Consider the following 11,124-nt stretch of genomic DNA (forward strand, 5'->3'; position numbering starts at 1 on the left):
AGATGAAGCAGTGCTGAATCCTCTCTTTATAGGTAAACTGAGGCCACTGGGGACTAAGTGTCTCCCCGTCTCCCCGTGTGGACTATGAAGCCATTTGGTCCTCCTCCACTTTTTGTGGTGTTTAGGCTGCTGCACTGTGAGTTTGGTATTTGTTTCACGAAATACTAGCAGCTAAACTGGGACACAGTGCTGGAGGGAGTTCTGTCACGTGTGGTGGGTCAGGGTCTGCAAGAGAATGCACCAACTAGGCTTCTATCTCTCACAGCTTGCCCCATTGCCCCCTTGTCCATATCAACCTGATTCTTAATTTTCCTCTTAAAACTCTCCATATAACAAGATGCCTTTACATATAAGGGTCTGCTGGCAGCACCATGTCAGTTCCAAGCCATTTGGAATCCAATGGTAGATGCACATGGTCCTACTACGGAAGTTTTATCAAACGCCTCCCCACCACTGCTCTAGACCCACTACTCAGCAGGCTCCAAATTACTGGCATCTCTGTTCTACACCATTTTCATGAAACTCAGTAAATCAAGGCACTGTCTGGTATACTCATGATCAGCAGCAGGACATCCAATGTTTCTCCAGTGCCACCTGGTCATAGGAATTTCAAAAATTTCATGGTATTTATCTAGCCATTTTTCAAACATGAAGTTGGAGGCACTGTGGGTTTCAATTCATTAGGCAAACATTAAATGGTTAGGAAGCTCATTTCACTGAAATCTCTGGAGAACTGTCACAGGCAAGGCTTCCCAAAGAATGGACAAAACGTCACATTAGGCCAGGCCCATTGAGGTCAACAATGTGAGGTCCATGTGTGTTTTGACTCTCAATTATGGCTGCCATTTTTTTAAGAATAAAATCATGTGATATCCTTGCTGAGATTCCCAGGCCTCAGTGGAAATCTACCCGGGGCCTAGGTCTCAGTTTCCAAGAGCGACTTTCATGCGTGGCCTCTTAAAATCCCAACAAAATTCATGGCAATGCTTCTCTGAGGTCAGTTCCAAAACCCAGTGTCTAAGGGGAATCACACCAGAGTTCAAGCCCACGTGGACCCAGTCATTTTTTTCCAATGCCACACAAATGACCAACATTAAAACCAAAACACTCCCACATGGCCCTCACCTTAGTCCATATAGTCAATCATCTTAACCTCTGGCTGGAGGTTTCCATGAGGGACGCAGCCCAAGACAGTGTCCAAAATCAGCTCGTTTGCCCCTCATTTGCCTAAAGTCAGGGTAGCCTGGACACCGTTGCTGTGAACCAGGAGTGAACAAATAAGCCTGCCGTTAATACTTCTGTGTTTCTCCAATTTGAGGCCTACTGATTTTAGGTATGGATTCTTTAGGTGATTTAGAGTCATGCGAAAACACAAGCACCTCTGCAGGGCTTTAAGAACTCATTTGATCCAAAGAATCCCTATTCTCATTTGTTGGAGTGCAGGAACCTAACAGAGGAAGGCAAGAGACTTCATCCACAATGAATGATATTTTTTTGCCATTTTGGTTTTGGAAGCTCACATGGGATCTTTCTTAAGATCCATCAGGTGCTGAGAATCTAAGTCACAGCCACACACAGGTCCAAGAGGCTGATAAAGACACATCCCTTTCCAAAGCAATTAAACAAAGAGCCACAGGTGAGGCCCATTCATTTCCATTTGAAAACTGTTTTCTTCAAGCTTCACAAAGGGGTGGCCTGAGGCAAAGACCTTCCTGACATTCAGTGCAACACAACAATAAGTAAGCAAAAGGCCCAAAGCAGGGTTTCTGCACTGAGACTTTCCTGGTCACACAGAAATCTGAGTTTTCTGAGATGCTCGCCATTCTCTTCAGCTATCCAGTACATGGCCATGTCACAGAGCTTGGAGGTGGTACATATTTTGGACACAAATCCCTGAGCCTATTCTGGAGAGTGGCCAGAATTCAGGAAGAAAACAACAACTTAGAAAGATAGCAGGTGTTGCACATCCATAAGACATGCTGCAGTCCATTCATATGTTGGGCAGGATGAATTATGGGAAGATTTATACTAGACAGGACACATCCATTAGTGCATTCTCTTTTCTAATGTCTACAACAACGGACACAGTGGGATACACATAAACAGAAACACTCGCCTTGTCAAATGACTTACTAGAAACTGTCTGCTCCAAACCAAACAAACCGCCTTTTCGATCTATTTTCAGAACATGAGACAAAACAACAAACCCACTCCCAATCCCACAAAGGCACCTCCTTCCCCCAAGTAGGTCTGTGACTATCCGGAGTGTCCTCTGACTGGTGGGCCATACTATGTTCCCCCGAAATGGCCTGTCTTCTCTCAGATCTTGTTTCCTTTACCAACTCTGTGAAGATGTCAGGAAAAAGTGGTTAGCCACTACCTGTTTTCTCAGGAAAGGTCCATCTTCAGAGGTCTCCTGGCATTCGGCCATCCTCACATCATTAGGTACCAAGAAAACTGACTCTGTCCTTGGTAAATCCAAACAAGTGAGCCCACTCGGCCTGGGACTGGGACTGCCTCTGGGTGCCTGGCTTCTTGGATACCAACTTCAGAGAGTTCCATCACCAAGGAAATGAGGTATGTCACATTCTTTGGAACTGAATGAGGTCACTGGCTTGGCAACCACTTTGTCCTAACAGTTGCTTCCAAGGGTTACATAAGATGGAGGTTTCCCCTACTTCCTGTGACACTTTCATAAGGTAGAATGTATATCAACCATTGGCACCCGGGAACAGCTCTCCACTCAGGCCTGGATTGTTCCACCTTGTCTACAATAAGAAGAGAGAGGCAGATTCAGACACATCCCTTCATCCTGACCAGGTTGTTTGCCATGGAAGATGACTTTTGCTCTCTCAGGTGCTTCATACCTGCCTACAACTTCTCCAGGTATCATTTGTGCATGGACATTTGAGGTTCTCATCAGGTGGAAGATCCCCAACTTTCCTGTATTGTAAGAACCCCTCTGTCCATGCTCTTCTGTAAAATGATTGAGGGAACAGTGTATACTTGGGGTTAAAAACAGGTTTGATTTGGTGACAAATGATCCTGTGCGATGAATAATGGGATTGGGAACCTGCAATATTTACAAGAATATAGAGGTGAAATATAAGTATGAAAAAAGAAATCTAGGTTTGCTTTGAAGCCCAGAAGGGTTTTGCCCTTGATTGGGATACTTAGCTTTGAATTATGTTCTGCAAAGATGTCTCAGATAATTTGATATACAATGGCATAGGACCTTGTTCATTGGATGATTGAATTTAGAAGAGAACATCCAGTCAAAAAGGGATATTCAGTAGGATTAGGAAGATAGTCGGTAGGTTTAGGAAGACGAGTGAGTATAGGATTTGGACCAAAAGTTCTTTAGCAATAGACTTTTGGTTATAGAGTGAATGTAAATGTCAGCACATATGAAGAGTCAGACACTATGTTGAACTGGGGAAAATATGTAGAAAAGCAGATATCAATGGAAACATTACGAAATCAGGCAAAGTATAAAGTGAGGGATAGAATTAGACATTTTCAACAGGGTTGAGTTTCAAAATATAAATTAGGAAAAAACAAATATGTAGTCACCAATAGGAGTGACAATTGACAGCATTAGGCAACCTGGACATGGATGTTTTTAGAAATCCATGTTCACTTTCCATTTAGGCTTTGGTACAATCATAAGTGTGACCTTTCCATTTTTTGTCCAGAATATTACTGTGATAATGAGGTGACATGAGTATTTCTTTCACCATTTCTGGGAGCAATATACTGAAGATGTAAAATTAGAATTGGGGGTACAAATAGGTGTACCCTGTTTCTATGAACATAGAGAAAAACCACGAATAGACCATACTGTGAATAAATAATATAACTTTTTTGAACTTTAAATAATGAATTGAACTGATATCTGAAAAATAAAAGGAAATTGTATATTGATATACAATCATTCATTCCAACCAGTTATATATCTAATGGAAATATTAGTGTTTTGGTTTATCATGAAGAGTGTGTGAGTTTTGCTTCAAAATGATTATGGAAATTCAAAATAATGTGTTTGGAAAAAAGTCTCATGAAAAGACCAGTCAAGAAACCCTGACAATACATGTGTTCTGAAGCAAGAAGTGATTAATGTTGAAACAAATGCCTATTAATTTGTGAACTTGTGGATGAAATGTATATCCTATGATGTGCAAAAACTGAAGAAACAATAATGTACCAGTGTCGAATACAAATGAATGACAAATTACATATCATGTCCCATAGGAGTCTACTTGCATTGATGTTAGACTGGGTCAGATACTGTAGAATAATTAGGATTTGTATGCACCCTTCACTGAAGTTAGTAGTCAGTACTAGGAAAAAAATATGTATTTCAGGTGGATGAATATTTCTGATTATAATCTTGTGAAAAGTTGATTATAAATCAACATACATGAACATGAATGAATTTAGAGAGTGTATACTAGACACATATATTTCATATTTTGAAAACTTTGGAGAGTATATCTATATCTATATCTTTACACACACACACACACACACACACACACACACACACATTCACAGACATTAAATATACCAATATAAATGCCAATCGAAATTCATCAGTAAATATATATCATCCACAGATGCAAAAATATTTATGTTTCTGAACATGAGTTTATGTATTATGTTGTTCTTCTAGGACGCTCTCTTATAGGTTGAATTTTCATTTCCACCAGCATTTAGGAGGAGTGAACACTTCTCACAATTTGTATCTGCCAAGACATCCACCTTACAAAAATGTACGTGTGATACCTGGTAGGATTCTATATATGCATATAAATATACATGTGTGAATAGGCTACAGAAATTGGAAACAAGTATTCACATATTTGTTAAGTTTAAAAACACATGGAGAATATTTCAATTAAAATTTGACTAGATGTATAACTCCTACCTTATATAATGCAAATGTCAATTCCAACTATAGAATATGTCTCCTCTGAAGTGCTTGTATTTCTATTGTGTTGGGTTAATTTTCCCCATTATATTAGGATGAATAGTCTGAGTCTACTAGGTATGGGTTAGTGTCAGGGATTCAGTACTTCGAATGAAAAATTGGAAAATGAATCCAATGTGTATGTAAATATATGCTGCACAAATATCCTCCCGCTCTCATCCAAAACAATGCCTTGACATTACCTTCACCCCAAGTAGGACACAATTAGAGAAGAGTTACACAATCAGTGAATACATATATGGAATGGAAAATGCTCAGGAGTTCACAACCTTGGAGGTGGTTTAGGAGTTTCCAAAAGTAAGGGACATGGTAAACACTCCACAAACATGTAACTCTGCTGGCCTAAAAACTGTTTGAGAAACTGCCTCTGAGCTTCCGCACTTGAAATATATGTTGTTTTCATGAGATTTGGCTTCCTTTGTAGTGAGACCATCAAAGCTGGGTCTGCATCTATGTGACCTGGAGGACATGGTTTCTTATTTTCCAATGAACAAGATGAAGCAGTGCTGAATCCTCTCTTTATAGGTAAACTGAGGCCACTGGGGACTAAGTGTCTCCCCGTCTCCCCGTGTGGACTGTGAAGCCATTTGGTCCTCCTCCACTTTTTGTGGTGTTTAGGCTGCTGCACTGTGAGTTTGGTATTTGTTTCACGAAATACTAGCAGCTAAACTGGGACACAGTGCTGGAGGGAGTTCTGTCACGTGTGGTGGGTCAGGGTCTGCAAGAGAATGCACCAACTAGGCTTCTATCTCTCACAGCTTGCCCCATTGCCCCCTTGTCCATATCAACCTGATTCTTAATTTTCCTCTTAAAACTCTCCATATAACAAGACGCCTTTACATATAAGGGTCTGCTGGCAGCACCATGTCAGTTACAAGCCATTTGGAATCCAATGGTAGATGCACATGGTCCTACCACGGATGTTTTATCAAACGCCTCCCCACCACTGCTCTAGACATACTACTCAGCAGGCTCTAAATTACTGGTATCTCTGTTCTACACCATTTTCATGAAACTCAGTAAATCAAGGCACTGTCTGGTATACTCATGATCAGCAGCAGGACATCCAATGTTTCTCCAGTGCCACCTGGTCATAGGAATTTCAAAAATTTCATGGTATTTATCTAGCCATTTTTCAAGCATGAAGTTGGAGGCACTGTGGGTTTCAATTCATTAGGCAAACATTAATTGGTTAGGAAGCTCATTTCAATGAAATCTCTGGAGAACTGTCACAGGCAAGGCTTCCCAAAGAATGGACAAAACGTCACATTAGGCCAGGCCCATTGAGGTCAACAATGTGAGGTCCATGTGTGTTTTGACTCTCAATTATGGCTGCCATTTCTTTAAGAATAAAATCATGTGATATCCTTGCTGAGATTCCCAGGCCTCAGTGGAAATCTACCCGGGGCCTAGGTCTCAGTTTCCAAGAGCGACTTTCATGCGTGGCCTCTTAAAATCCCAACAAAATTCATGGCAATGCTTCTCTGAGTTCAGTTCCAAAACCCAGTGTCTAAGGGGAATCACACCAGAGTTCAAGCCCACGTGGACCCAGTCATTTTTTCCAATGCCACACAAATGACCAACATTAAAACCAAAACACTCCCACATGGCCCTCACCTTAGTCCATATAGTCAATCATCTTAACCTCTGGCTGGAGGTTTCCATGAGGGACGCAGCCCAAGACAGTGTCCAAAATCAGTTTGTTTGCCCCTCATTTGCCTAAAGTCAGGGTAGCCTGGACACCGTTGCTGTGAACCAGGAGTGAACAAATAAGCCTGCCGTTAATACTTCTGTGTTTCTCCAATTTGAGGCCAACTGATTTTAGGTATGGATTCTTTAGGTGATTTAGAGTCATGCGAAAACACAAGCACCTCTGCAGGGCTTTAAGAATCATTTGATCCAAAGAATCCCTATTCTCATTTGTTGGAGTGCAGGAACCTAACAGAGGAAGGCAAGAGACTTCATCCACAATGAATGATATTTTTTTGCCATTTTGGTTTTGGAAGCTCACATGGGATCATTCTTAAGATCCATCAGGTGCTGAGAATCTAAGTCACAGCCACACACAGGTCCAAGAGGCTGATAAAGACACATCCCTTTCCAAAGCAATTAAACAAAGAGCCACAGGTGAGGCCCATTCATTTCCATTTGAAAACTGTTTTCTTCAAGCTTCACAAAGGGGTGGCCTGAGGCAAAGACCTTCCTGACATTCAGTGCAACACAACAATAAGTAAGCAAAAGGCCCAAAGCAGGGTTTCTGCACTGAGACTTTCCTGGTCACACAGAAATCTGAGTTTTCTGAGATGCTCGCCATTCTCTTCAGCTATCCAGTACATGGCCATGTCACAGAGCTTGGAGGTGGTACATATTTTGGACACAAATCCCTGAGCCTATTCTGGAGAGTGGCCAGAATTCAGGAAGAAAACAACAACTTAGAAAGATAGCAGGTGTTGCACATCCATAAGACAAGCTGCAGTCCATTCATATGTTGGGCAGGATGAATTATGGGAAGATTTATACTAGACAGGACACATCCATTAATGCATTCTCTTTTCTAATGTCTACAACAACGGACACAGTGGGATACACATAAACAGAAACACTCGCCTTGTCAAATGACTTACTAGAAACTGTCTGCTCCAAACCAAACAAACCGCCTTTTCGATCTATTCTCAGAACATGAGACAAAACAACAAACCCACTCCCACTCCCACAAAGGCACCTCCTTCCCCCAAGTAGGTCTGTGACTATCCGGAGTGTCCTCTGACTGGTGGGCCATACTATGTTCCCCCGAAATGGCCTGTCTTCTCTCAGATCTTGTTTCCTTGACCAACTCTGTGAAGATGTCAGGAAAAAGTGGTTTGCCACTACCTGTTTTCTCAGGAAAGGTCCATCTTCAGAACTCTCCTGGCATTTGGCCATCCTCACATCATTAGGTACCAAGAAAACTGACTCTGTCCTTGGTAAATCCAAACAAGTGAGCCCACTGGGCCTGGGACTGGGACTGCCTCTGGGTGCCTGGCTTCTTGGATACCAAGTTCAGAGAGTTCCATCACCAAGGAAATGAGGTATGTCACATTCTTTGGAACTGAATGAGGTCACTGCCTTGGCAACCACTTTGTCCTAACAGTTGCTTCCAAGGGTTACATAAGATGGAGGTTTCCCCTACTTCCTGTGACACTTTCATAAGGTAGAATGTATATCAACCATTGGCACCCGGGAACAGCTCTCCACTCAGGCCTGGATTGTTCCACCTTGTCTACAATAAGAAGAGAGAGGCAGATTCAGACACATCCCTTCATCCTGACCAGGTTGTTTGCCATGGAAGATGACTTTTGCTCTCTCAGGTGCTTCATACCTGCCTACAACTTCTCCAGGTATCATTTGTGCATGGACATTTGAGGTTCTCATCAGGTGGAAGATCCCCAACTTTCCTGTATTGTAAGAACCCCTCTGTCCCTGCTCTTCTGTAAAATGATTGAGGGAACAGTGTATTCTTGGGGTTAAAAACAGGTTTGATTTGGTGACGAATGATTCTGTGCGATGAATAATGGGATTGGGAACCTGCAATATTTACAAGAATATAGAGGTGAAATATAAGTATGAAAAAAGAAATCTAGGTATGCTTTGAAGCCCAGAAGGGTTTTGCCCTTGATTGGGATACTTAGCTTTGAATTATGTTCTGCAAAGATGTCTCAGATAATTTGATATACAATGGCATAGGACCTTGTTCATTGGATGATTGAATTTAGAAGAGAACATCCAGTCAAAAAGGGATATTCAGTAGGATTAGGAAGATAGTCGGTAGGTTTAGGAAGACGAGTGAGTATAGGATTTGGACCAAAAGTTCTTTAGCAATAGACTTTTGGTTATAGAGTGAATGTAAATGTCAGCACATATGAAGAGTCAGACACTATGTTGAACTGGGGAAATATGTAGAAAAGCAGATATCAATGGAAACATTACGAAATCAGGCAAAGTATAAAGTGAGGGATAGAATTAGACATTTTCAACAGGGTTGAGTTTCAATATATAAATTAGGAAAAAACAAATATGTAGTCACCAATAGGAGTGACAATTGACAGCATTAGGCAACCTGGACATGGATGTTTTTAGAAATCCATGTTCACTTTCCATTTAGGCTTTGGTACAATCATAAGTGTGACCTTTCCATTTTTTGTCCAGAATATTACTGTGATAATGAGGTGACATGAGTATTTCTTTCACCATTTCTGGGAGCAATATATTGAAGATGTAAAATTAGAATCGGGGGTACAAATAGGTGTACCCTGTTTCTATGAACATAGAGAAAAACCACGAATAGACCATACTGTGAATAAATAATATAACTTTTTTGAACTTTAAATAATGAATTGAACTGATATCTGAAAAATAAAAGGAAATTGTATATTGATATACAATCATTCATTCCAACCAGTTATATATCTAATGGAAATATTAGTGTTTTGGTTTATCATGAAGAGTGTGTGAGTTTTGCTTCAAAATGATTATGGAAATTCAAAATAATGTGTTTGGAAAGAAGTCTCATGAAAAGGCCAGTCAAGAAACCCTGACAATACATGTGTTCTGAAGCAAGAAGTGATTAATGTTGAAACAAATGCCTATTAATTTGTGAACTTGTGGATGAAATGTATATCCTATGATGTGCAAAAACTGAAGAAACAATAATGTACCAGTGTCGAATACAAATGAGTGACAAATTACATAGGAGTCTACTTGCATTGATGTTAGACTGGGTCAGATACTGTAGAATAATTAGGATTTGTATGCACCCTTCACTGAAGTTAGTAGTCAGTACTAGGAAATAAATATGTATTTCAGGTGGATGAATATTTCTGATTATAATCTTGTGAAAAGTTGATTATAAATCAACATACATGAACATGAATGAATTTAGAGAGTGTATACTAGACACATATATTTCATATTTGGAAAACTTTGGAGAGTATATCTACATCTATATCTATACACACACACACACACACACACACACACACACAACACTCACAGACATTAAAAAGTACCAATATAAATACCAATCGAAATTCATCAGTAAATATATATCATCCACAGATGCAAAAATATTTATGTTTCTGAACATGAGTTTATGTATAATGTTGTTCTTCTAGGACGCTCTCTTATAGGTTGAATTTTCATTTCCAACAGCATTTAGGAGGAGTGAACACTTCTCACAATTTGTATCTGCCAAGACATCCACCTTACAAAAATGTACGTGTGATACCTGGTAGGATTCAATATATGCATATAAATATACATGTGTGAATAGGCTACAGAAATTGGAAACAAGTATTCACATATTTGTTAAGTTTAAAAACACATGGAGAATATTTCAATTAAAATTTGACTAGATGTATAACTCCTACCTTATATAATGCAAATGTCAAGTCCAACTATAGAACATGTCTCCTCTGAAGTGCTTGTATTTCTATTGTGTTGGGTTAATTTTCCCCATTATATTTGGATGAATAGTCTGAGTCTACTAGGTATGGGTTAGTGTCAGGGATTCAGTACTTCGAATGAAAAATTGGAAAATGAATCCAATGTGTATGTAAATATATGCTGCACAAATATCCTCCCGCTCTCATCCAAAACAATGCCTTGACATTACCTTCAGCCCAAGTAAGACACAATTAGAGGAGAAGAGTTATACAATCAGTGAATACATATCTGGAATGGAAAATGCTCAGGAGTTCACAACCTTGGAGGTGGTTTAGGAGTTTCCAAAAGTAAGGGACATGGTAAACACTCCACAAACATGTAACTCTGCTGGCCTAAAAACTGTTTGAGAAACTGCCTCTGAGCTTCCGCACTTGAAATATATGTTGTTTTCATGAGATTTGGCTTCCTTTGTAGTGAGACCATCAAAGCTGGGTCTGCATCTATGTGACCTGGAGGACATGGTTTCTTATTTTCCAATGAACAAGATGAAGCAGTGCTGAATCCTCTCTTTATAGGTAAACTGAGGCCACTGGGGACTAAGTGTCTCCCCGTCTCCCCGTGTGGACTGTGAAGCCATTTGGTCCTCCTCCACTTTTTGTGGTGTTTAGGCTGCTGCACTGTGAGTTTGGTATTTGTTTCACGAAATACTAGCA

Source organism: Callospermophilus lateralis, unplaced genomic scaffold, assembly GCF_048772815.1.
Source record: "Callospermophilus lateralis isolate mCalLat2 unplaced genomic scaffold, mCalLat2.hap1 Scaffold_281, whole genome shotgun sequence".
In the NCBI taxonomy this organism is placed as follows: Eukaryota; Metazoa; Chordata; class Mammalia; order Rodentia; family Sciuridae; genus Callospermophilus; species Callospermophilus lateralis.